Raw genomic sequence first — 26,435 nt, forward strand, 5'->3', positions numbered from 1 at the left:
AAAATGGGCGTGGTGACCCCTGCTCCACCTCCAGCTCAGAGGTATTGGGCGACTCTGACTGATGTGAGAGGGTCTTGCAAACAGGAAAGTTCCATGTGGAAGGGGGGTGGGAAGCTGGATCAGTAGGCACCCGTGCCGCAGGGCAGGGCGAGACTAGACCTCTTATCCTGGCCTGGGGTGCCCTGAGTCGAGGCCCTGCCCTCTCCCTCCCTCCTCCCACTCCCCCCTCTGCCACATTAGCATCCTTAAGCTCTTCAGATAGGTTGTTCTCCTCCCTCCTTCAGGCCGCTGAGGTTGTAGGCTTCTCCCAGCCTAGAACTCTTCCCCGCCATCCTTTCTTCTTTGCGTGGTTAAGTCCTATTGAACTCTCAGTCATCAGCTTAAACATTACTTCCTCTGAGAAACTTTTCCTAGCCCCTCAGTTTGACACTAGGGGCCCCGTGTCTGCATCCCCACAATCTAGCCACTCCCCTACATTATCACAGTCATCTCAGTCTGCCTCCCGGATATTGCCCTGGTTCTCCCCTGCATCCTTCGGGCCCAGGCCAGTGCCTGGCTCATGGTAGGTGCTCACTAATATTGGTTCATTTGAACTGAATTCCTGTGCCTACGCATATTGGGTAGCAGCAGCTGCCTGAAGCACTGTGTTAAGAAAGATTCTGAGGGGCCAGCCCTTTGGCCGAGAGGTTAAGTTTGCACGCTCCGCTTCAGTGGCCTGGGGTTTTGCCAGTTCATATCCTGGACACGGACATGGCACTGCTCGTCAGGCCACGCTGAGGCGGCGTCCCACATGCCACACTAGAAGGACCCACAACTAAAATATACAACTACGTACTGGGGGTATTTGGGGAGAAAAAGAAGAAAAAAAGACGATTGGCAACAGCTGTTAGCTCAGGTGCCAATCTTTAAAAAAAGAAGGAAAGAAAGATTCTAGGGGGCCGCCCAGTGGCGCAGTGGTTAAGTGTGCACGTTCCGCTTGGGCGGCCCGGGTTCACCGGTTCAGATCCCGGGTGCAGACATGGCACTGCTTGGCAATCCATGCTGTGGTAGGCGTCCCACATATAAAGTAGAGGAAGATGGGCATGGATGTTAGCTCAGGGCCAGTCTTCCTCAGCAAAAAGAGGTGGATTGGCAGTAGTTAGCTCAGGGCTAATCTTCCTGAAGAAAAACAAAACAAAAGAAAGATTCTGAGGCTGCACAAACACACATAAGCATCACACCTGCCACAAAGCAAGGGTTCAACACATGTCAACTGTTAACATTGGAGTTGCTATTGGGAGTTAGTCCTTGGGAATCTGCACCCTCTCCTTACCTGTACCTACCTTCAGTCAGAGTTCTAGCAACCCGGGGTGGGGAAGGGAACCAGAGAGGGCTTACGTTCTGAAAAGACCTGAAGACACTTACCCGCCTCCAGCAGAAATAGCCACGTGGAATCAGAAGACCTTCCGACTTGCTTAGGAGACTGACTTCAACACTCCGAGTCTCAGCACCCTTTCCTGTCAAACAGGAATAACTCCCTGCTGCCGACTCACAGGGTGAGGCCCAAATTCAAAAGTGTCGGGCCCGGCACTTGGTTCACCTTGACAAAAGAGACACATCATGACCATCATGGACACACCGCAGCCACTGCCACCAAGGCCAGGGTAGGGCTCAGAGGGTGGGGAGCCCAGAACCAGGGCCATTACCAACCATAGCAGAGTCACACCTCTAGGCCCTACCTTGAGGCCCCTATCTTCACCCAATCACAGGGCCTGCTGTGAAACCTAAGAGCAGAGCCAAACCTCCACTCCCTCCTCTCTGGCTCTGTGACCTTGGGCAATTCTACCTCACTGAACCTCTTTCTTCACTTGCAAAATAGCAGTGATAATTGTAGCTGCCTCCCAGAGTTCTTAGAAGGATTAAATGAAATCATTGGGTAAAGAATGCACTTAGCATTCAGCTTGAGGCCCAGTAAGTGCTCAGTAAATATTACCCATTATCATCATCATCATCATCATCATGACCCTAAACGCTGTAGCTATGCATGGGATAAGATGCCCCTGTTAATCCTGGTCCTTCTGTGCAATAGTAACTCCCGGAATGTTCACAGCAAACTAGAATATCATCCCCACTTCCTGGATGGGCAAAATGAGGCTCAGAAAAGCTAGGATTTTTCAGACTGAAAATTCCCTGAAGGCAGAGGCCATGCCTCCCAAGTCTGGGCTCCCCTTAGGATTGAGGCTGTGCCTCCCGCATCAGACTGGGGGTTGTCTCCTTCGTTGGGCCAGGAGCCAGGTCTCTTTTTCAGCCTCTGCTCTCCAGCCAAGTTCAGAGGAGCAGGAGGGGGTGCGGTCCAGCCCCCTGCCTCCTTGCAGCACAAGAAGAGGTTCAGGCTGTAGACGAAGGTCAGCACGGGGCCTGCCTGGTCCTAGCTGCCCCAGCCGATGCAGGGACGCCTCGTGACTGCCCCCCCCCCCTCCCCCGGCCCCAACACTGGCTCCAGCTTCCCGCCTGACTGGGCTGAGCACTTCAAAGCCAGGAGCCTCTGAAATGAGGCCGCAGCATCCGAGATGGCAGCTGGTGGGGGGAGTCAGGCAGCCCCTTGGCCCCCTGTGTGTATCTCCAGGCACTCCTGTCGTGTCGACTTGTTGGGCAGCGTTGGACACCAGGTCCTGGGGGATGGCTTTGGGTGTCCAATTCATGGCCTAAGGAGAATTAAAGCTACTAGCATGCCAGCGAGCCAAGGCTGCAAAGGACGAACTCCTTCATGCAAGCAGGCACTAGAGGCCCATGTGCTGGTGAAAGATGGGGAGCCATGGAGAGTGACCACTAGGACTGACACACACACCCACATGCACGCACGCTCTGCACTACATAACAGGATGATACCGTGTGCTCTGGCATTCCAGACCCGGGGTCAAATCCTGCTTACCCTACTTCCTAGATGTGTGACCTTGGATAGCATTATAAGTTGAACTGTGTCTCCCGCCACTCCCCCCTGCCCCCGGCCAAAATTCATATGCTGACATCCTTAACCCTCAGTATCTCAGAATGTGACCTTACTTGGATACACGGCCTTTACAGGGAGAATCAAGTTAAAATGAGGTCATTGGGGTGGGCCCTAATTCAATATAACTGGTGTTCTTGTAAGAAGGGGAAATTTGGACACAGACACACATAGAGGGACGATGACGTGAAGAGACCCAAGGAGGAGATGGTCATCTGCAAATGAAGGAGAGAGGCCTGGAACAGAGCCTTCCCTCACAGCCCTCAAAAGGAGGCTGTCAATACCTTGATTTTGGACTTCTCCTCTCCAAAACTGTGAGATAGTAAATTTCCATTGTTTAAGCTGCCCAGTCTGCAGTGCTTTGTTATGGCAGCCCTAGGAAACTGACACAGGTAGCCACCGTTTCTCGGAGCCTCAGTTCCCATAGGCCTAAGCAGAAAATATAATAGCACTTGCCCTGTAGGTTGCTATGAGGCTTAGATGAGATGGTACCTGTAAAGACAGCATTTAGCACAGGATTAGACACATGGCATGTACTCAGTAAATGCTATTTAAATGCTTTACTACTGTGGTTATTATTCACTCATACATTCCATATACACTTATACATTTACTCATCTATTCCAGATAATTCTGTACTGTACACCTTCTGGGCCCAGGCACCAGGCCCTGAGGTTGAACAAATCTAACCTCTGAGTACTTGGCAATGAACAAAAGTAGCCCTATCCTTGTGGGAAACAGACAATCCACATACACATAAATCAGCTGATGGGAGAGCAAATGCCTAGGGGTCTGCCCACGTGTGCACATGTGTGTATGAGTGTTAATATATGCATATGTGTGTACATAGGTGTTAACGTGTGCTTGGGTGCATCAGGAGATCTATGTGCCCATGCATGTTAGTGTCTGTGCATCTGGACGCTCAAGTGCATACCTGTGTGTTCATGCATAGGTATACACATGTGTGGTGTTCTGGTGTGTATGCATGCATGTGCCTGTGTACGTGAATGTACATGTGGGGGCATGAGAACATATGGGCGGGTGTGAGTCTGGATGAGAGAGTTGAGCAAGAGTAGACGTGTGGGCAAGTGTATATGAGAACAGTAGGGCCCAAAGCTGGTACCCTCTGCTGCCTACAGCCCAAGAAGGAGCTCTGAGAGGCCATCTCAGCCACCCGCCAGCCTCAGGTAAACACACATCCCTTCCCCAGGTCAGACTTCCTTTTTTTCTTCTTTGGCGAGGAAGATTGTCCCTGGGCTAACATCTGTGCCAATTTTTCTCTATTTTGTATGTAGGACACCACCACAGCATGGCTTGATGAGCAGTGTATAGGTCTATGCCCAGGATCTGAACTTGCGAACCCTGCTGCCAAAGTGGAGCACGTGCACTTAACCACTACACCACCAGGCTGGCCCCCCAGGTCAGATTTGAATGCTCTTGTGCTCAGGAATCCACCCTAGGACCCTCCTCAGTGTGTAACCCTGACTTTCAGGAAGTCCTTCCAGCATTCTGACCACAATTCCTGGGTGACACTTGAGAAACCAGCAGTCCCAAAGCCCCTGAATGAAAGAGATATCAGCCCTACATTCCAGGAACATGTAGTACTACACCCTCATTCAGCTCCCCCCATCCTGCCTTTCCAAAGGAGGAAGGTGGGATCCCACATTCCCAAAGGCCTCTCCCATTTGGGTATCCTATTCCTATCCTATTTCTGCTTTCAGAATGCCCAACATCAACACTTCCTGTCCCACCACCATCCCTCTCCACATCTGCAAGCTCACAAGGTCAAGTGGTTTTCCCTGCACCAAGGTTTGAGAATTCCTGGGGGTGCTGAGATCCCTTGGCCAGAAGGAAGCTAGGGGAAAGTGGAAATCACCTCCCCTCAAACCCTGCTGGGGGGACTTGAGGTCACAAAGCTGGGGATGTTCTGAGGCCTGGCTACCACTCCCTCCTCATCTAAGGGGCAATACTAACAGGGAGAAGATACGTGAATTCCAGAGGCGCTCCCCATCATGAGGGTGGAGAGGAGGAAGAAGTGAGTTCTGCCCCCAATCATCTCCCCCTGCCATCGCTGAGCCAGACAGGCACAAGGGTGTGAATAGGTCTCCGCCTCCCCAAAAAAAACCTTAGTAGGGTGGGAGCAACTCGCATAGCTGAGGGAGGGGGGACCTGGGGGCTGGAGAGGCAGGAAGGTGGAAACCCGCTCAGACAAAGGCTGACCCCAGCCAGGCTGACTGGCCAGCTAGCCCACCCCTACCCCCCTGCGGCAGGCAGCTTGGCAGGGCTGAGCGCCAGCTCCTCGATCCAAACCGAGTTCCCACCGAGCGTGCTTAATGCACCGGTGGTGACATTTCTGCCTTCAGAGGCAAAAACAGGAACCCGGCCATTTTGATGAAGGGCGCCCAAAGTGCAGACGGTAGATGGAGGACCAGGATCCGACTCCTGCACCCCCCACCCTAACCGCCCACTCTCCCCTCTGCCCAGTGCCCAAGCCAGAGGGTCACAAAACTGGGGTGGCCAAACAGGGAAGATGCTACAGAAATCCCCACCTTCTTGTATAGGTGGGGAAACTGAGGCCACAGCGCTGAAACTAGCTAGATCTGGAGAATGTTAAAGGAGGGACTGAGAAAAGCACCGAGGCGGATGGCCTGAAGAAAGTCCAGGTGGGAGCGCTTGTTTGAGGAGCCAGAGAGCTGAACAGAGCAGGCCGCAAGGACAGGTTTCAAAAGAGTTTGCACACCTGGCCCCCAACCGTGGCGCGCCCTCATGAGGGCGCTCGCGGTGCCTCTAATCCTCCAAGCAGCGAGAGGGTTAACCTTCCTCGCGGTACTTGCCGCAGTAAGTGGAAAGGAAAGAAGTGTCAACTCTGTTCTCACCACAGCGGGGCTGTCGGATGGCACCTCCCCCCGCCCCGCGCACCCCGCCCGGCCTGCTCCCCCGCCCTCCCCTCGGAGCGCGCGCGCATACACCTCCCACCGCTTTGCCCAAATTATTTTCGATCCCGGGAGACTCCGGATGCCAGACGCGCTCCGCGGCGGCGGCGGCGGCGGCTGCGCCTGATTCATTGCGCCAAAGCTGCAGATGCGACCTCCCGCCTGCGCCCTGTGCCCCGGCCTGCGTGCGCGCCTGGAGAGACTGGGGGTGTGGCAATTTGTAGGCGCTACCCCCCTACACAAGAGGCGGGCCCTGGCCCCCTGGGGCCAGGTCCCCAGTCCCCAGCTCCGCGGCCTGCGCTAATTAGCTTCCTCGGGGGGCGCCACGCGGCGTGAGGGGCGGCAATTTCCCGGCTGGGCTGCGGGGGAAGCTCTCCCACCGCCTGGGAAGGTGAAATGGGAAACTCGATTCAAAGAGAGCTTTCCTCCCCCCTCCCGCCAAGCGCCGTAGAAAACGGGTTTGAAATTCCTCCTTTTTTTTTTTATTTATAGTGCACCGTCTCCATGGAAACCGCGGAGGAGGTCACGGTAGCTGGGCCCCCGCGCGTCACCCCGCGCCTCGCCGGCTGCAGGCGCCCGGATTGCGGCCTCCCAGGCGCCGCGGCCCGCGTGGACTCCACTCCGAGTTCCCCGCCCCCGCTCTACTCCGCCCGCGGCTCAGGCCATGTGACTCTGCCGGGTCCAAACCCAGAATGGCGCACCTGGGCACCAGTGCGCTAGGCTGTGCCTCTGTCCCCGGGCTCTGGCACGCGGGAATGCGCCAAGAAACACGTGCCCAGCTCCAAGTTGGGAACATGTGTGGCCAGACGCCGCCGAGGGGCTCAATGCACTTGCGAATGCCCTGGAAGATCGACCTATATTGGCGCACAACTCCAGAGCTCTTGCTAAAACGAGACCGCCCGTGGTTAACGCCGGCTCTGGAGTCAGCCGAATCCCGCCTAGGTAACTTAGCTATGTGACTTCAAGCAAGTCACGACCTCTCTGCGCCTCAGCTTGCACATCAGCAAAGTGGAATTAGTGTGAGGCCTCAGACAAAGTACGTCAAACGCCTATCACTGTGTTTGGCACGTGGTTCTGAAAAATGGTAGCTGTGGTTGGGGTTATTTTTTCCCAGCTGGGAAAGCCAAAGCCCAGAAGGCTTCGCTCAAGAGTGCGGTCAGCCTGAAGGCTGGGAGTTACACCTTGGGAGCTCCCCAGCACCTCAGCCTAGACGCAAAGGCGGGAGGTGAGGGCACGCGTGCCGGCGGCCTAGGGCCTGGGGCGCGGCGAACGGGGTTGGAGCCTCCCGAGCTAGCCACATCCGCACCCGGAACCCTGGAAAGGGGGCTCCCCGCGGTCTCTCCACCCCCGCCCTCACCCCCGCGCCAGCACCATTAGCAACAGGCCAGCCTGCCCTCCCTCCCAGGGCTGAGGCCGCACCTGCCCCACCGGATGGCCGCCCCGGGGCCAGGCCGTGCCCCCCACCGCGCACACTTCCTCCGCCCGCCCCCCCCCAGCGCCCCGTCGAGTGCGCAGGGGGAGGGGAGCGGGCCGCCCCCGCCCCGCCAGCTTCCCACAGCCTGAGCTGCCCGGAGCCGGGGAGGCAGGAAGTCTCAGAGCCGGGGCGTGGAGGCGGGGTAGGGGCAGGAAGTTGGGGGTGACTCTCCCAGAGACCCCAGACGGGGCCCCGGCGTGGGAGCGGGGTGGGCGGGCGCGTAGGGATTAAGGGTGCCCCCTCCTCTGTAGCTTTAGGCCATGTGACCCAGGCCGGAGCGCCCCGCTGGGTGAGGGCGAAGGCCGCTACCTCGGGCGACCCCCAGCAGCGCGCACAAGGAGGGAGGGGCCGCCTTTGTCTACTTTGCCGCAGAGGCAGCCCCCCACCACCCCTCCCCCCGCGCCCCGCCGGGCCCTGCACAGCCCGGGTTTTCCATCCGGCCCGGCTCGGCTCGGCAGCTGTCAGGGGACCGAGCTGACCTTCGCGAGCAGGGAGTTTCAATTAGCCGCAGATCAGATAAGCGGGCGGGCCCGTCTCTCCGGGCACCGCGGGGGCGCAGCCCCGCCCCCGCCACGCCGCGCCAAACGCGCTCCAGATGGGAACAAAGATGAGGACGCAGCTCCACCTGCCTCCCCGGGGAGGGGGGAAGAGGAGGCCCCGCCGGGAGGAGCTTCCCACCGGAGGAAAGGGTTGCGCGCCCTCCCCTGCCCGTCTAGGATCTCAGGCCCGGGCAGGGGTCTAGCCAAGACGATCTTTGCGGCTCTGCTTGCCTCCTGCACTGCAGAGAGGTGCCTGCCGCACTGACCTCATCCCCAGGCGGGCATCGTGCCCTCCCTCCTCCGGAAAGAACCTTTTACCATCTTTGATCTCATCCAGAGCTCTCCCTAAGAGGCTGAGAAGAGGCAGAGCCCAACAGAAAAAGGAAACTGAGGTAGAGAGGGCCTAGGACTTCCTGAGCCAGGTCACACCAACTACAACATTCTTTCAGATGTTTATTGAGTGCCTACTAAGTGCCAGGCACTATTTAGACTATGGGGACACCAGAAAACAAAAATAGTATCCTTCCCAGCCTCACAGAACTTACATTCTAATTCAATGAGACAGACTTTAACCAAGTAAACAAATACATAGTTGAACAAGAGCATTTCTGAGCGTCTGAAGAGCCTTGAAGATATTAAAATAGGTCATGTGAGACTGATTTCAGGGAGGGGACCATGTTAGCTATGGTAGTCAGAGAGGACCTCACTGAGGCCTGAAAGGCCAGGAGGAGCCAGCCAAGCAAAGGAGAGCGGGTGGAGCAGGCCACTGTGGGCCTGACCTCAGGCCCAAAGGGACAGCAGGCCAGGGGAGGAGGTCAGGGTTTATGCAGAGTGCATTGGGAGCCTTTGGTGGGTTCCAGGCTGGGAGTGACAGGTCTGACTTAAATTTTTAAAAGATCCCTCTGGCTACTGTGTAGATGGAAGGAAGGCAAAGCTGTAAGCAAGGAGACCAGGGAGGAGGGGGAGAGGATATGGCCGGAGGGGGGAGAGGGGTGGAGGAGGGGTTATTGGATTAGTGATATATTTGGCACATGAAGTGGTTGTGGGGATGAGGTAGAGCACAGGAAGCTTGGTGAGTGTGCAAGTCAAGATTTCAACCTAGGTCAGCCTTTGGGAGTGTGGAGGAGCTGCTTAGAGGTGAAGAGCAAAGCTATGGAGCAAGAATGCCAGGGTTCAAATCCCCCTAGTGATAATCACCAACTGAGTGACCTTGGGCAAGCATCTCTATCAGTTTCCTCAAGCGTTTAAAAAGGAGAAGAATGATAATGGAAATTGTCATTGTAAGGTTTGAATATGATATAAGGTGAAAAGTGTGTATCACAGAGTCTAGTAACTAGTAGGTGCTCAATAAATGTTGACTATTATTATAGGTGTTGTTACTCCACTCCCCACCCCCGGACCACACACACACATACCTGCCTCTCTACCAGAACCATCCCCTGGCTTCCCAACCCACATCTGGCCTTGTTTTCATTTGCTGAGGGCACCCCTCTTCCTCCTATTACCCCGACCCTACACACCTTGGTTTGGAGGGCAGTCAACAGGGTGGGGATCATTGGTAAGAGACCCACCCAGTCTTTGTTCACTAAACTGACTGCTGGAATCTCTCGTCATCCCAGGACCCCCACTAACCATCCTGGGGTAACCCTCTGAGCTCCTCAGTGGTCTCCATATGGGCTTGCCCTCCTGGACTGCCAGAGGAGTTGAGAGCCTTCAATTATCATTCCTTGAATCAGTTGAGTGACCCTCCAGGCAGGGCTGTGTGGGGACAGAGAAAAGCAAACCCAGGCCCTGCCCCCAAGCAAATGCCTGGACAACTCAATTGCTGTTGGTTATGGCATTTTGTGCTCTGGGAGCTCAGAGCAGGGCAGGAGAGGGGGGTGGGGGGGCTCCCTTGGGAAAGCAGTTACTACAATCACAACTCCCATTTTATGGAGCCTTTACCCAGACAGGTCCTGGTCCATACACAGCACTGAGTCCTTACAATGACCCAACGAGGTCAATACTATTACTGTTCTTAATTTATGAGTGAATAAACAGAAGCTTCCAGAGGTGAAGTGCTTTGCCCAAGACCACACAGCGATTAGATGGTGGAGCTGGGAATAAACCCAGGCCGGAACAGGAGAACTTAACCATTCTGCTATCTGGTCTCATATGCTGTTAAATGGAAAGATGTCTCTGAGAGGCCTTCAACCAAAGTCCTGTGGAGATGCGTCTTGCCCTTACTTCCCTCAACTTCCCTGTGTGCCTGAGTCTTCATCTGAATCCTCAGGAGCCCAGCCTGGCATCAGGTACACAGTAGGTACTCAAGTACTGCCTGAATGCTGCATCTTCTTGATAAAGCAGTGATGATGCCTGCCTTCACCTCCACACCTCCCCATGGGTTCTGGGCCCCCTACAACCCATTTCAGAGTCTGTCAGAGCTGTTGACTAGAAAAGAAAAGTTCTAGTTTGCATAATATTTGCATCTGCTTTGCATGTTGTTCACATAGTGTCAAAATGCACAGGGGCCTGGCCGGCCCTGGTATCCTATTCCCCCTCTTGATATCCTCCTCCCACTTTGCTGACCCAGAACAGGGGCTGGGGGTTTTGGAGAATACCCATTTAGGGTCCACCTAAGCTTGTCTACTTCCAATGTTGTGGGGGTGGAGAAAGGGAGATTCCTGCCTGCCTTTCTGGGGATGGAGTGTGGTGGGGCAGGGCAGGGGAGCCAGCAGCAAACATACACACACACACACACACACACACACACACACACACGGCAGTGCAGCAGGAAACATCTGGGGTCTGGGTGCCTGCCACCCCATGACTGAGGTTCAGGAGAAAGGAAAGGAGGAGGCGTTGCTGTTACTGCTGTGCCTGCTGCTGATGGCTGGGCGGCCCCAGAGTAGGATCCTCACACCCCAGCCTCTCCTCACACAGGGCCAGTCTGCCTCTCCTACAGCTGACCTCACACCTACACACCCTTCAGATATGGCTGCTTGGGCTGGAGGGAGGGGAGGGGAGAGACAGGAAGAAATAGAGATGCTAGTAACGGGATGGTAGCAAGGACTAGAAAGAAGGAAACTATGGCTCTGTGATGCTGGGGGAAGAGGGGCAGAGTGTGCACAGCCTGGCCTCAGCCTGGACCTTTAACCAGGTCAGGGCCTCCTAAGAGACCCTGACATGGGGACGTGAGAGGAGGGTGCTGCTGTGATTGGCTGAGGAGGTGTGACCCACATGAGTTACCAGAGGCCAATAGCCTGTTCCAGTTGGACCCAGACATCATTATAATGAGTGTCTTGGGGTCTGATTGGCCATGAGGTGTCAGCAGTTGAAGACTGTGATTTGCAGAGGCATCTTGCAGCCCACCCATGCCCTCGTCTGACCCCAGGTTGAGACTCCAGGTTTGGAGGCACCCAGACACTCAGTAGGAACAAGAGACCCAGGAACTCAGAATGGTGGGCTCACCTGGGGTTCTTGGATGGATGGGAGGCAGCAGGATACTCACTGAGTGCCTTTGTGCCAACCATGTGATGGACACTGAGAGTGACACAGGGTACTGACAGCCTGGCAGAGATCCTTAGACCTACTGACAACCATTGCACAGAGCCCTTCCTGGAGGAGGCAGCACAGGGGCTGGGCTTCAAAAGATGAGTAGAAAGAGTGACAAGACATGTGACTGAAGGCACAGTGGGCAGGGCCTGCTTCAGAGTGTCAGGGACAGAAAGAGGAGAGGAGAAAGGAAGGGGAGGCAAGGGCTGGATTGTGCCAGGCCTTGAATGCTAGGCCCAGGAGCCAGCTCTCTGACAGGCAGGAGGGGGCCTGAAGGGTAGGTGCAGACTGGAGGAAGAGGCTTTGAGAGCCCCAGCCTGCCTCCCTCCCTCACATCTCACACCTTCCCCCTGCCCTGGGGCAGCGAAGGTATCAGGCCTTGCGAAGGTGCCCCATCCACCCACCTCCCTGCACGGCACATTGGGTGCTGCCTCTGCAATGGACTGAATGTTTACGTCCCCCAAATTCATATGTTGAAATCCTGACCTCCAGTGTGATGGTATTAGGAGGTGGGGTCTTTGGGAGGTGTTTAGGTCATGACGGTGAAGGCTTCATAAATGGGATTAGTGCCCTTATGAAAGGGACCCTACAGAGCCCTCTTGCCCTCCTTCCCCCATGTGAGGACACAGCAAGAAGTCCTTCTAGGAGCCAGCCTGGTGGCGCAGCAGTTAAGCGCACATGTTCTGCTTCGGCGGCCCGGGGTTTGCCGGTTCGGATCCCGGGTGTGGACATGACACCACTTGGCAAGCCATGCTGTGGTAGGCGTCCCACATATAAAGTAGAGGAAGATGGGCACAGATGTTAGCTCAGGGCCAGCCTTCCTCAGCAAACAGAGGAGGATTGGCAGCAGATGTTAGCTCAAGGTTAATCTTCTTCTTCAAAAAAAAAGAAGGCCTTCTATGAACCAGGAAGTGGGTCTCCACTGGACACTGAATCTGCCAGCACCTTGATCTTGGACTTCCCAGTCTTCAGAACTGTGAGGAGAGAACTATTGTTTAAGCCACTCAGTGTATGGTATTTTTGTTATAGCAGCCCGAATGGACTAAGATGCCTCTGTAACCAGGAGAGGCTCCCTGGGGTGCCCTCAGCTGAGTTCCCAGAGGAACCTCCTCCCTTTGCATGCCCCCTATGCTCAGCTGAGCATCACAGTCATCCCTGCAGCCCTCACACTTTGCAGGTCTCACAGTCCTGGGGTAATTCCAGGTACCATAACTTAGAGTCACAGAATCTCCATAAGCCTCAGCTTCCTCCCTCACATGGAGATAATACCAACTTTCTAAGATTCTTTTGAGAATTAAGTTGTATGAAGTACTTAACAGAATGCCTGAATTTCATTTATTTAATCATTCTCTATTTATTGAGTGTCTTCCATGTGCCAGGCACTGTTTTAGGCACTGGGGTTTCAACAGTAAATCACAGACAGGATCTCCTGTCTCAAGGGTTTCCATTCTAGGGAGGGAGAATGAATGTAAACCACAAATATGAAAATGAAGGAATTTCAGATTATGACAAATGCAGGGAAAGTTTAAATAGGATAATGTAACAGGGTGACATAACAGCATAACTGGAGGTGGGGAAGGGTGGTTTTGGATATGGTAGTCAGGGACCTTATCTCCGAGGTGTCATTTGAGCTGAGGCCTGAATAATGAGTTGTCATCAACCATGCTGAAAGGCAGAGGAAGGGTGTTCCAAGGAGCAGAAACAGCAAGTGCAAAGGCCCTGAGGCAGGAAGAGCTTGCTCAATGGGGAGGCTGGTGTGGCTAGAGCAGAGGGAGCAGGGAGGGTAGAGGCATGGGTACTGGGGGTCCTCAAGGACCTTGGTAGGAGTCTGGCTTTAATTCCAAGGGCCATATAAAACCATTGGAGGTTTTCAGCAGGCGTGCTGGGAACTGATTTACACAGTAATTGCTCAATAAAGGCTTACTGTTGTCATTATGAATAATAATAATATGAAGCCCAGAGAGGAATAGCAATATGCCCAAGGTCACAGAGTCCCCATTCCACGGCCCCTTCCTCCTCTGATTGGCCTTCCCCCTCCCCTAAGAAGCCCTGTGGATCAGCCCCAAGCCTGGCAGGAAGGAGGTGAGGGCAGCCTCCCTTCCCTCATTCCTGCTCCTTCCCTCCGGCCATTTCCCGTGCTCCCGGCGCCTGCGCCCCAATTAGCCAGCGAGGCTGACGGCCTCGGCTTCGAATGACAGACACCTCCTGTCACCCCCTGACGGGCGAGGAGATTAACTCTGAGCGGCGCCGGCTCCAAGGGACGACAGGGAGGGGAGGAAGGGGGAGGGGATGATCAGGACTCCCCCCACCAAGGGCCCCCAGTGCCTTGGCAGGAAGTGGGGCTGGAGGGGGCCCCTGCCCTCAGAGAGGAGTGCTAGCAGGCTGGGGAGGACCACCCCCACCCTCCTGATTGGCCACTCCAGCTGGGGACCCTGCCCCAACTTCCCCCCTCAGCTGCTCTGAGGGCAGGGACTGAGCCTGCCTGTGGGTGCTACACAGATGAACCCTCAGTTCTAGGCACAGAGTGGGTACCCAGTAAACATTCATGGACCGACTGTGCTAAGTACTTTTTTTCATGCAGATTTATTCAATTCTCATTTTAAAGAACAGGAAACTGAGGCTCAGAGGTGGAGGGACTGGTTCAAAGATCACACAGACGGGCTAGAATTTGAACTGAGGCTGCCTGATGCCAAAGCCAAGCTTCTAATCACTGTACTATATCACTCCTCTCTTTAGGAGGGGACTCAGCTCCATCTAGGAATTTACAATCCACTTTGGGGCAATGAGACACAAACCCTGGAAAAGGAAATAACACAGCAGTTCTGGGCATAGGTGCTGAGCGCCAGGCTGCGGGTCAGAAGTTCCAGGTAACACTCCCAGGAGAGTGGAGCCAGGAGAGCTGGGTACAGAATGGAAGTGAGCTTCCTAGAGAAGAGGTGAGCTGGACCTCTCAATGCAGGTATGCCTAGCCAGCAGAGGGCAAGAGGAAGGCATTCTAGGCAGAGGAGAACTGCATGGGCAAAGGCTGAGGGCAGAATGGGCAAGGCATGCACTACCCGCTTAGGACTTAGGATGCAAGTGACAGAAACCCAACACACACAGGCTTAAGCAAAGTTGAAACCTATTTGTTCCTTTTGAGGCTCAAGCCAAAGAGTGTTTGGCTTCAAGTAAAAGGATCAGTTTCCCTTTATGGCTTCATTCATGAAGAGCTCTCCCCAAGTGGTGGTGGCCTCAAATTCCCACACTACCAGATCAGACAACCTCTCACCCCAATAATTCCAACCAAAGTTCTGGGATTCAACCCGACTGGCCAGGCCTAGGTCATGTGTCCATCCCTGAATAATCACTGTGGTCAGGGAGGAGGAGTCTGCTGATTGGCCAGGTCTTCCAGCAGCAGGGGTAGGTGGAATGGTTACCCACAGCCAGAGCCCTAAGGGTGGTGGGGAGGAAAGGTAATTGGCTGAGGGGTGGGTGTGGGGGGACGGGACGGAAGTCCTTTCAACACCAGGGCTCCCCAGTTCTAGGGCTGAATTCTGGGTCCTGCATGACCTCTCCATGGGCAGCCTGAGGACCCCTAGTCTCCCCAATTCCAAGAGTTCCCACCCGTGTAGATGGCATCGACCAGCCCAGCTCTGGCCAGGTGAGAAGGCCAGGACAGAAGGGGCCTTGAGGGTTCCCCCTGCCCAAGCTTGCTCTGGTGCCTCCCATGTCTTCATGGGCCTGCCTGATCTCTTCACCCATCCTTCACCCTTAGCCCGGCTCTAAGTTTCCCATTGTGTTTGTTTCATTATCAGGGTCTTTAATTGCCTTTTACAAAGTCACCAGCTCTGACTGCCAAGAAGGGCAATCTTGCAACAGGAAAGACTATGGCCAGGTGCCAGGAAGAACTTCTACAGGGACAGTATTCCACCTTGTAGCCAGGGATGGGCATGGCTGTCAGTGTTAGGAAGCAAGAGAACCGGCAATAGCGGGACCAGCCTCCAGGTTAGGGTGAGAGCTGCAGTAGCTGGTCCTAGAGCTAATGACTCTGGAGGTTTCACCAGGAGGAGGTGGCAGCCACTGTACTTTTAGCAGTCATGCTCAGGGTTTGGAACATAGACTTGGAAGTGATACTGATGATTTGAATTCTGGGTCACCTAAGTGACCTGGGGCTTGCCCTCTCCAGCCTTGGTTTTCTTCTCTGTAAAATGGGGGTAATGCAAGGCCTGACTTCAAGGGGTAGCAAAGTTCAAATGAGATATTACATCCAGGTGCTGGCACCACTCCTGGCACAGCAATTCTTTCATAAAGGGGCAGTTGTTACTACTAAAATTCTTCTAGCTCTTCTTCGAGACTGGACTTAGCCTGGAGCTCCTGGCGTCTCTTTCTGGACCTCAGTTTCTCCATTACTTCCAGCCATCTCAATCCTAGGATGGGTGACTTAGGTGATGTCACTGAAGGGAGGACCCCTCCCACATCAGTCAATCCATGGGGGGGGGGGGCGCCAGGGGAGGCGGCACACAATGCCCAACCAATGTTTTCACCAGGCTGGGCAGGCAGCGCCAGGCAGGCGGGAGCTGGTCAGGTTTTTAATTGAACGCGATGCAAATGAAATGTAAATACCATGCAAATAAGCTCTTGCCAGGAGGCGCTGGGCTGGGAGCAGAGGGAGGCAGGGAGGGGACTGTGAGCAGGGGCCCTCCCCTATCGCCCTTCCTCTCTCACCCATGGCTGCCCACGCCCACCCCCTGGTGCTGCCCACCAGCCTAGCCACTAAATTCCAGGAACAGTGGGCACTGCATCCCCCCGCAGTCCCCTTCCAGATCCACTTCCCTGACCCTGTGGCTCCTGGTGGTGGTGGTGATAGGGTGTGCAAGGAGGAGCCACTGATCCTGTGGACAAGGCTAAGCTGACACAGACACTCAGTCACGCAGAAAGACAAACAGAGACATAGAGGGGACACAGATACAGACATGCAGAAACCCACATTCTCCCTCAGGTCTCCTGTAACACTGAGACCTACACAGACAGCCAGTCACACATAAATATACACAATTGCACATTCAGTCACAAAATACACACAGCGGCCCAAATAGAACCAGTCACAGGGGCACACGCATGTATACACACACACACACACAGTCTGTCCTGCCATGAGGACTGCAGACTGAAGTCCTATGCTGGCCCGAGGTCAGGGGTGGGGGGTGGAGGAACATGCACCCTGTGTGGTCAGAGCCTGGTGGTCTGAGTGAGGCCAGATGGGCGTAGAGGGTGAGGGGATCCTCCCGGGTGGCCTGGGCCCTTTGCCTACCCCCTCATCCCAAGATATCACCATACCCCAGGGCTCACAGCCACCAGAAAATCCCAGGTGTCGGTCCATCCCCCAAGTCCTGGGCTGCTGGGCCCCATCTTGGGATTTGGAGTCCCCTTGTGGTTCCGTAGCTGCTGCCCACCCCCATCCCCCACACCCAACTTGAGGCAGCCAGCCATTTGGGGGAGATTGGCCCAGGTGACAGGGCCTGATCTGCTAGGTCAGGAATCCATGCCCCACCCTGCTGAGGAGTAGAGGATGAAGCACAGGGGAGTGGGAAAGGGCTGAGCCGTCTGGACAAACCTCCATTCCACCCAGGATCCACATCTGGGGGTGGTTGCAGCCCCCCCCTGAGGTGACTCACGCCCCACATTTAACTCTCATTAGCGCCTCTGAGCCCAGCTGGGAGGGACAACCGCCAACTTCCCCCAGCAGACAGAGAGCTCTGGGTGGGCCGCCCTCACAGACTCAGTTTCCCCCCAGGGGCCTGGCTCAGCGACAGGGGCTGCGTGGGAGAGCAGTGGCCCATGGTCCCCTTCGCCTGAGCTAGGGCTGTCCTCCGCCCCACGGAATGAGGGACTGGGTGTGGCTTCTTCCAGGAACCCCCGCCCCAGTCCCCCACCGGATGCATCGCAGCCTCGGTCCCCCACTCCAACCAGGGCTCAGGGGTCAGGAAGGAGGGGAGGGGGGCGGACGGCCTTGGATCTGAGGCTGCCCGAAACTGCGGATGATCCCGCCGCCAATCGGGCAGCGCCCTTCAACAACTCCCTCTCCGCCAGGGCCTTACACAGGGCGGGGTGTATGAATGGGGGCCAGAGAAGCAGGGACGTGGCCAAGGACCCATGGCCGTTCCGGGCCTCCTTCTTTCCCCCCTTCACAGGCCCGACCTTGCTCTTATTTTGACTAAATCTGCCCTGTTAGTCGCTCACGGTGCGCAGGGTGCCGGGGGCGCAGGCCCCAGGGAGGCCATGCCGGAGACCCCCACCCCCCAGGAGGGGCCAGTTCCGCCTGCCTCCGCCACACTCCCTCCCCCCCTTCCCCTCTCTGTGGGAAGGAGGCAGCTGGGGCGGGGGTGGCCGCGGGAGCGTCTTGCCCGTGTGATCGTGCCGAGCCGGGAATTCGGGGCCATGTGGGAAAGACATTAGTGCCGGCCGCCCTGCCAGCCAGGAATGCGCCCCCCGCTCCGCAGCCGCCGCCTGCTTGGCCCAGAAACGGTGACTCACCCGCTCCATGTTCCCACCCCCTCGTCGTGCACCCTCCGCAGCCCACCACGGGCCTGGCCGCGGGCTTCCAGCCTCCCTGCCTTTGCTCCGTCTGGTCCTGCTCCCTGCTTTGCCCATCCTCCAGTCTCTACCAATCTCTTACAATACTGAACCAGACTGCACCTCCGGGGGAGTCCTCAGACCCCCCTCCTCAGGGATGTCTATTCCCCGGACTCTTGCTATGGTTAGAACATTCCTTTGAGACTTAGGTCCTCTGGCTGTCTCCCTCCAGAATGACTCACCTCTGGGCCCCCACACCCAGCACAGGGCCTGGAGCACAGGGCAGGTGGAGAAAAAAGAAGGGAGTCCATGTAACCTGTTAAGCCTGGGAAGCAGACCATGTGTCAGGGAGTACTGATCCTCCGGCTCCTCCTCTGTGACCTTGTTCCTTGGGCTCCTCCTCTGTGACACTGGAATAATAAACAATGCCACCTACCTCCTAGGAGGTGTGACCTTGGACCCTTATTCCCCTAGGCTGAGTCTTCCTTTCCTTACCTAACATAATGGGGATAACAGTACCCACCTCCTATGCTAACAGGGGCGCCCTATGCTCAAGGCCCGCCTCCGAGAAAGATTTAATCACCATGATGGTGGTGGTGATATTACCAGTAATCACAGCTATTTAAGGAACATCTACTATGTGCCAGGCCCCAGGCTGGTTACTTTCTAAACATCTTATATCATCCCTGCCTCAGTCCTATGAAATAGGTTCTGTTATTATCCTATTATCCTTATTTTACAGATGAGGAAACATTGAGGCTTGATGAGGGAAAGGCACTGACCCAGGGACCCACAAGTGGCAGAACCTGGGCCTGCACCCGGGGCTCTGGTCCCAGCACCCCCAGAGCTCTCTAGAGGCCATGCAGGAGCATCCCCGAAGCCTGACTCTTCCAAAGACCAAACTGAGCTCCAACAGGCGATCCCTTGCAGCCCTCACCCCCATTGGAACCTCACAGCCAGCCTCCCACCTAACCCAGGTCCACCTCTCATAACTTTTAATAAGAGGTAATAGCACCAAGCAGCGGGCATCAGCTTCATTTTTAATTATCTAATTTACATTTAATTTTCCCCACCAACGTGATGAAGCTTATTAATGTTTTACCTAAGAGCATCCGTTTATGGGCTGAAAATATGTTCACAAAATGAATGAGCAACGCTTTTCTTTTGGAGGCCCCTAGGGTGGGGGACCCCAGCTGGGGCCTCAGGCCCTGAGACCCAGCAATCAACAAAGTTCTTGACCTTGGAATAATTAATGCACAAATGTCCCAGAACCCTTTCAGAGCACGCCCCTTCCCTGCCAGCCTCCAGAAAGAATGGTTATTGAGTGCTTACTCTGCCAGACACTTTATGGGAATATCTCATTTAATCCTTGCACCAATCTTTGTAGACAGCTACTATTAAATAAGTGTTCTACAGTTGGACAAAGAGACCCAGAAAGAGAAGTGTCCTGCCCAGGGTCACACAGCAACTGAAGGGAAGAGCTGGCATTGTAAACTTAGGGTGTGTGACTTGAAGCGCACTCTTTGCCCTGCAGGACTGAGTAGCCCCCTCAGAAAATCCATGCCCTGGTCCTGCAGACACTGGCTCCAAGCTTTGAGACCTTGGGTCTGTGGGGAGATGTGCCCTGTGGCTCTCAGGATGTGAGTGTAGTTGGGGGACAGGGCGAGAGGGAAGGAGTGGGACTCAGGTCTCACAGCAGTGGACCCCAGGAGCCCTGAGGTCTGGGTCTGGTTTTCCAGGCTTCTCAGTGCCCAATGGCTGTGACTGCCATGGTGGATTCCTTGGGCCTCAGGAGGGTCCTGGAAATAGCAGGGGCACACCTCTCTCTTTCCCCCCATTGGTTCCCAGATAAAACTGGGCCTCCACTAAAGCGGAGTAGATGAGCAAAATTTCTGGTGTCCAGGAGAGAAGAGAGAGTATGAAACCCAAAATGAAGTCTGAGTCCAGGGCTGGTAGAAAGAAGACACAGGCTGAGGGCAAATGGGCAGTGTGGATACTCACCTTGACCTCAGTTCCTTGTGGACATTGTGGACCCTCAACTCAGCCTCAGCCGGGCCTAGGCCGACAGGCAGCATGGACGCTCACCCCAGCCTTGGTCAGGCCCAAGTGGAAGAGCAGTAAGGATTGGGACTCCACACCTCGGCGAGGCCTTGGGCAAACGGACAGTGTCGACTGGACACTCACCTGAACCTCAACCACACCCTGGGTGGGCAGTGTGGACCCTCACCTCAAGCCTCAGCCAGACCCTGGCTAGAGGACAGCATGGACTCATCCCCATTCCCAGTCATGCTCACAGAACCAGGAACTTCTCTGAGATTCCATACAGCTAGCCTGTGCCCTACCGTGGGGGTACAGACTTATTTTTCAACAGAAGCCTGGGGGTCTCAGAAGCTCAACTTGCCCCTACAGGAAAAGAGAGTGCCACCCTGGACTCAAAGGCCTGATTAGCACCCCTTGAGTCACGCTTACCTCTCTACCTTCAGTGTGTTCACCTAGACAAGAGAGATGACATGACCCAGTGCATAGTTCAGGAAGCAGGACAGCCAGGACTGCTAAGGTAATGAGATGGGGCAGCCGGGGCTTGGCCATCTACTCCATTCCTGAGCCTCCCCTCTTCCTAGTAGCTCCCTCATTGCACAAAAGGGGAAACAACCAAGGCCCAGAGAGGTCAAAGGGCCACCTCAAGATCACACAGCAAACTGGGGTCAGAGGTGGAAGTGGAACCCAGATCTGGGTCTCACACAGGGGCAGAACTTCAGGAACCTCAATGGACCATTGCACTGTATGGGTTAAGCTGCACCTCGGTGCCTGGTCCAGCCGGGGTGTGCACGCGTGCGTGCATTTGTGTGTGTGTTGCTGGTGGGAGGGGTGCGGCGGACAGGGTGTCAGGGGAGCTGCCACTGCCGCCTCCCTGGTATTTTTAGCCTTGAGAATGAGCTGAGCTCAGGGCTCTGAGCAACCATCGGCAGTGAGGGAAATGGGAAGGTCCCCGCCACCCCTCCCTACCACTGCCAGCCTGGAGCCTGGTTTGGGTAGGGGGGGCTGGCCTGGAAAAGGGCAGGGACCCCAGGGACTAGGAGCAATCAGGCTCTGAGACCCTGCACCCCAGCCCACCCCTATCTCGACCATCCTCCCAATGCCCCCTTCCCGTGGGGGAGCATCATCACCCAGCCAAGCTGGCAGGGCCGGGCATCCCCATCTCACCCACTGCTACCCTCGGCTTCCCCTGCTAGGAGCTCTGGGCCAGCTCTCGCCTGCACCAGGTCAGAGCTACAAGGTTCCCATGACAACGGATGACAGCAGCAGAGGCTGCTGGCCACAGGGTCAGGGGTGAGGGGGGTGTGGGTAGAGGAGCAGGAGAAGGGAGGGGGCCTAGCACAGGGGTGGGGGAGGGGCTGGAGTGAAGGACCCCGAAATTGCAGCTCCCTCCTGAGGCCTCAGCCCCCAGGAAAGGCCTAGAACTTTGGCTGATTGATGCCGGAAGGGATTCCATTGCACTGATTGGAAAAGCTAGGCACAGGAGGGGCTGGCTATCCCTTTGGTCATGTGATCACAAAGCCAGCCAGGGGGTAGGGCTTGGATGGCAATCCTACCCCTTGCCTTGCAGCCCAGGATTCTGCTGCCTCTAGGCGAGGGTCTTGGGGGGGTAAGAGGTGGGGCCCAGATGTCCCCTTATCCCTGTCTCTAGGAAGTGAACAGGTCCTGAAGCCCCCGACCACCCTGGCCATTCTGTAACTTGGATTGCCCATCCTGTAATGAGCGGTCAAGGCCCCAAAACTGACAGATCACTTCTTGTCAAGCCTAGCTCCCTGCTTCCTAACACAGGATATGTTTTGGTTCCCCTGCAAGGGAACATGGCAAGGATCATGGCCTCCTGCTGACTCTCCAACCCAGCCCCAGGGGCCAGAGTGTGGTTGGGAAGTTGCCCCACATACCCACGCTTCATTCTACACTTTTGCCCCTCCAAAGGCTGCCCAGGTTCCAGACTCATCATTAGCTCCCACTGTCCCAAGGCAAAATACATGGATGCACTTATCCTAGAGTTTGAGGTGGACCCCACCATCCCCTGGGCTCTCTCCCGTATAGTCTCCTTACTGCCCCTGCAGTAGCAGTCTCCAAGTCTCCTAGGTAAGCAGCATGGTCCTTCAAGGCTCAGCTCCACTCACACCTCCTCCGAGAAGTCTTCTGGGCTCTTCTCAGCCACACAGATCTCTTGATCACCAAGGGGTACAAGGTTTGAGAGTTCACAAGGGCCTTTCACACAGGACTTCTCATTCCACCTTCACAGTTTCTCTGAGAAGTGGTTACTTGCTGATGAGTAAGCCAATACCCAGAGAGAGAAGTCACTTGTAGAAGGTCACATAGCCTGTGAGCATCAACTTAGTACCTGACTCCGGGCCCCCTTTTCTCTTGGGGTCCCCTCTTGGCAGTCACTAGCCCATGGCACTGCATTTGGGATCCTCCAACAGTTCTTTCTGCAGGTCCTTATTCACAAAGGGCCAACCTATGTCCTCTACCTCCAATTCATCCATTTATTCAACATTATTGAGCACCTAACATGTCCCAGGTGGATAAGCCCCTTCCCCTTGGAGCTCACCTTCTAGCTGGGAAGACCAGCAAGCGAAGGGGGGAGTTTACCCAGTATGATCCCAACAAGCCTGCAATGAGGGCGCCTGAGGCAGTGGGTGCACAGAGGAGGGTTCTCCAGCCAGACTTGCAGAGTCAAGGTGGACTCCAGCCACGCCCAGCCTCCCTTAGGTCCTGCCTGCCTGGGGAATTTTACTCCCGTGTCTAACCTCAGTCCCACTAGCACCAATCCCTAAAACACTTTTTAAGTGGGGACTGGCTCAGAAAGGCCAGTACCTAGGTCCTTGACCCCAGTGTTTTTGAACCAGCATCCCTACTCTATATCTCCCCAGGATCCCCTCACTCTACCAACTCCACAGGCCCACCAGGAAGGTTAGAGGGGGCTTGCTGGACAGCAGACACATCAGGCCCCAGGCCAACAGATCCGCAGAACTCCTCGTTGAGCCCCCAACCCCCAGCTCTGCTTTGGGGAATTGGTAGGCCAGTGGGGCCATGGGATCTAGCAGGGCCAGTGGGGCAGCACGAGGTAAGTAGGCAGGGGAGGGTCAGCTCTCCCCTCCCCAGGCTGCTGAGCCAAGCAGGGAACAGGGGAGGGAGAGAGGTTGTAGGATTGCCGCTTGGTCCTCGGGGGCCCTGAGGGCCACCAGGCAGGGAAGAGAAAATGAGAAAGGAATTCAGCATCAGCTCCCCAAATCCTCCCACCAGTTAGACTGGGGGCCACAAGGGCTGCAGGAGGCAGGGCACCCTCGTGATGAGGCTGGCTGTAGGGCGATTAATCTTGTGAGGCCTGTGCGTCAGCCCCCCACTCCTCAGCCTCCCATGGTCAACCCCGCCCGCGCTGCCCCAGGAGTTAATCTCTGCTCAGGGGACTTCTCAGCCGCTGACACGGCTGCATTAATTCTGAGGCAGAGGGAGGCAGGAAGGAGGGAACACAGTTGAGGGGGGCGGTGGATAGCCTCCTTGGGAAGGTTTTGTGGTCAGCCACTGGTGAGGAGGGGTCCCAAAGGATGGGGCCTGGGTACCCTTCAAGGCCCAGCCCTGGATGAGGGGTGGGGGGCGTCCATATTATGCCTCTCAGACCATCAGAGCCCTTGCACCCCTGGCCTCTAGCCCTCGACCGCCAGCTGAGCCCCAAATGCAGTTTGCAGTTTTGACAGCAGATGTCTCTGCTATTATGATTTATCAAAATGCGTAAGGTAAATAATGCACACATATTTATAGGAAAGGAGAGGGGTGGGAGACGGCAGGAAGGACTGAATGGGGCCAGGGGGCTTTGGGGCCTGAGGGCTCAGCACCCTCGCCCCTGTCTTCAGCCCTCCCCACTCAGATCTGAGGCTTGACCCCAGGCTGGCCGTGGAGAAAGTGGGCTGGGGGAACATCAAGCCTGCCCAGCCACCTGCCCCAGCCTGGCTCCCAGGAGGTCAGGGAGTGGGTGGACCTGTCTTGCTGGGTCCCTGCCAGGCCTCGGAGGTGGCCACCTGGGGGAAGCGGGAAGCGGCTGAGCCAGCCTCACACCTTGGGAAGCGGCTGAGCCAGCCTCACGCCTTGGCCGCGTTTCCATGGCTTCACTGTGTCCCGGATCCTGAGGGCTCCGTCGCCTTATCAACGGTGGGCACTGCCCTTGCCCTCACCCTCGCAGCCACTCCCCTTGGACCCCAGCAGCTGCCTGTGGATCCCACTGCGGCAGAGCCCAAACTCATCCATAGGTGGTACCCCTCCTGGGCCGGCCTCAGAGCTGGGTGAGGGGTGGGAAGACGTCAGGCAGGTGGAGGGGCGAAGGCCTTTGTAGATTCAGGCTGCACCTACTTTGGGCCCCCCAAATACCCAAACCCCTGTCATTTTAGGGGAGGGGACAGCGATCCTGGGCTACCCTCTCATCCCCTACCCTCACTGCACACAGTGCTCTTTGTTTCCAGAACTTTCTGGGCTTAAGAACGTTTGGTTAAAGAACTTTATTGGATTTTCTGATTTGAAAAGCAATATATGTTTACTGCAAAAAAAAAAAAAAGTGAAAAACTCAAAAAGTCTGAAAGTACGAAAGAGTTTAAGGAAGTAAGTAATACTTGACCCTAATCCTACCTCTGGGCGTGATCACAGACAGTATGTGGGGTGGAGGTGGGGGATTTCTTCCAGCCAAAGCATGAAGCATAACCAGGTGTTTAAGGCCCAGCTTCTGAAACCAAAGGAACCTGGCTGTGTGACCTTGCATGTGTCTCTCTACCTCTACCTCTCTGACCCTCAACTTTCTCATCTATAAAATGGGATAACTGATCAATGCCCTCCCCACAGAGTTGTTGTGAGGATTAAGTGAGCTAGGAAGTGCAATGGACTGGCCCAAGGCCTGGCACACGGGCCACATGCTCCATGCCTTGTGAGGCTGGGGGGGGGGGGGGGGGGGGGGGGGGGGGGGGGGGTAGTGTTAGCACCTCTAACTAAGGGTAGAGATGCAGAGTATGGAGGTTCCAGGGGGACTGGGGAAAGGGGGCTCTTTCTAGTAAGTGTCCCCTCACCCTTGGGCAGCACTCCAATTAGGGTTGGAAATGCACAAGAGGCAAAAATGCCCAGAAAGAGGAAATAATGTGTTTATTCAGCCCATAGAGGCTTTCTACCTGTTTCATGTTCCAGTACCACGCTCACTGAGCTGCAGGTCGCAGCCCCGACGCCAGGCAGTGTCACCCAGAGTGAGCAGTGCAGGGATGGGGGTGGCACGGGGACACTAGACCTGGCCTGCAGGGGTCAAGGTTTCTGAGGAGGTACCACCTGAAGGGGGAGTAAGGCACCAGTCAGGAGAGAGAAGGCAACAGGAAACAGACCAGCATCTGACCAGGAGCATGAAGCAGCATGGGGAAGCTGGGGTAGCCGGCCACCAGAACCCCCAGGCCAAGCATCCCTTCCCTAGCCCAGCTGCTTTGCACCCAGGCCTGGAGCCCCAGGGCCCAGCATTCCTCCCCTGGGCCCGCCCCATCTTCACGCCCTGCTGCCTGGAATCTGAGGCAGCCCTTGTTCTCTGGCAGGAGGGGAATTTAATGCTGCTGAGGGATGGCAGGTCGACAGGCAAAGAGAGATGAAAGTGTCCGCTCTGGCAGCCCGGTCGGCGGCCTCAGGGGACACTCCTGCACCCCCTCTATCCTCCCTAGCCATTCTCCACGTGGTGTGGCAAGAAGAGCCCTCAAGGGGCCCTCAGGGGAGATGTTGACCTTTGGAGACAGAACTCCCTGCAGGGCTGTGTGACCTTGGGGGGCAACTGGGCCTCTCTGTGCCCATTACCTGTCTACACAGTGCCTGGGCCAAGGTCTGTATTATTAACATGCTGGTGGCTGCCTGTCCTTCCCCAACCTGGCTGTTGTCAGCACTGCCTGTCGGCACAGGGCTGCGGGGAGACAGCGGGGGGCCGGGGCAGGCTGCACAGCAAACTCCATCCATTTATCTCTGGCACCTGAGAGGGAGTGGGAGCTGGTGCTGCAATCAGGTCAGGCCCAAGTGGCCTTGACTGTAGCGAGCCATGTGGTCATCACCACCTTCTTCTTTGTGACAGCACAGAACAAGGCTGAGCCTGGGAATAGAGGCTGGGGCCCCAAGCCAGAGTCTGCCCGTGGGCCACCAGCCCCGTGCTGTTGTTGGAGATGCTGTGGGCCTTGGCACTAACTGTGAGGTGACCTTGTTGCTCTGTAAACCACCTAGCCAAGTGCCCCACCCACAATCCCTGGGTATGTTGCCTTTCTTTCCTGGGAACAGAGACACAACGGCTTTGGCTGAGGTCATCCAGCAAAGGCACTCACACACACATAAACATGCAGAATGTGGCTTTGACACATGGTGACCAAAAAGCG

At 55.8% G+C, this 26,435-nt stretch overlaps 1 long non-coding RNA gene across 1 annotated transcript; it reads right to left on the minus strand.

Annotated features, from left to right (window-relative positions):
• Nucleotides 1–1,109: 1,109 nt before the first annotated feature.
• LOC124241488 (uncharacterized) lies at nucleotides 1,110–3,313 on the minus strand. Its single transcript, XR_006889226.1, has 3 exons — nucleotides 3,271–3,313; nucleotides 1,405–1,579; nucleotides 1,110–1,158 (listed from the first exon to the last, which is right to left on the minus strand). It is a non-coding gene; the product is annotated as an uncharacterized LOC124241488 (long non-coding RNA).
• Between the last annotated feature and the right edge of the window lie 23,122 nt (nucleotides 3,314–26,435).

Source organism: Equus quagga, chromosome 7 (assembly GCF_021613505.1).
Source record: "Equus quagga isolate Etosha38 chromosome 7, UCLA_HA_Equagga_1.0, whole genome shotgun sequence".
NCBI lineage: Eukaryota > Metazoa > Chordata > Mammalia > Perissodactyla > Equidae > Equus > Equus quagga.